The sequence below is a fragment of the Tupaia chinensis genome, unplaced genomic scaffold (genome assembly GCF_000334495.1).
Source record: "Tupaia chinensis unplaced genomic scaffold, TupChi_1.0 Scaffold144982_1, whole genome shotgun sequence".
NCBI lineage: Eukaryota > Metazoa > Chordata > Mammalia > Scandentia > Tupaiidae > Tupaia > Tupaia belangeri.
Genome location: NW_006204841.1, coordinates 1,514,733 through 1,514,958, shown reverse-complemented (window position 1 = coordinate 1,514,958; position 226 = coordinate 1,514,733). Strand labels below are relative to the sequence as shown.

General features: G+C 61.5%; 1 protein-coding gene across 1 annotated transcript in view; it reads right to left on the bottom strand.

Annotated features, from left to right (window-relative positions):
* REST (RE1 silencing transcription factor) overlaps nucleotides 1-218 on the bottom strand; it is a 23,780-nt gene extending 23,562 nt beyond the window's left edge. The window contains exon 1 of the mRNA XM_006167706.3: nucleotides 134-218. The gene's annotated coding sequence lies outside the window, so the exon portion shown is untranslated. The remainder of the gene's footprint in view (nucleotides 1-133) is intronic.
* Nucleotides 219-226: the final 8 nt, after the last annotated feature.

The following is a 226-nucleotide window of genomic DNA, read 5'->3' as shown; positions in this document are numbered from 1 at the left end:
TCATTCCTCGCTGAAATAGGCATTCGGCCATTTTCTCAAAATACCAAACACAAAGCAGCTCTTTGCAAACTCAGGCGCTCTCGCTTCCTCTCCGCTCGGCCCGCTCCCTGCGCGCGTTTACACCCCAACTCACGGGAGGAGCCCCAACACTCCCGCAGCTTTTCCTGGACTCCTCCACGCGAAAATCGGGGAGGCGGGCAGTCTCGGGGCGCCGCGGGGCCGGCAC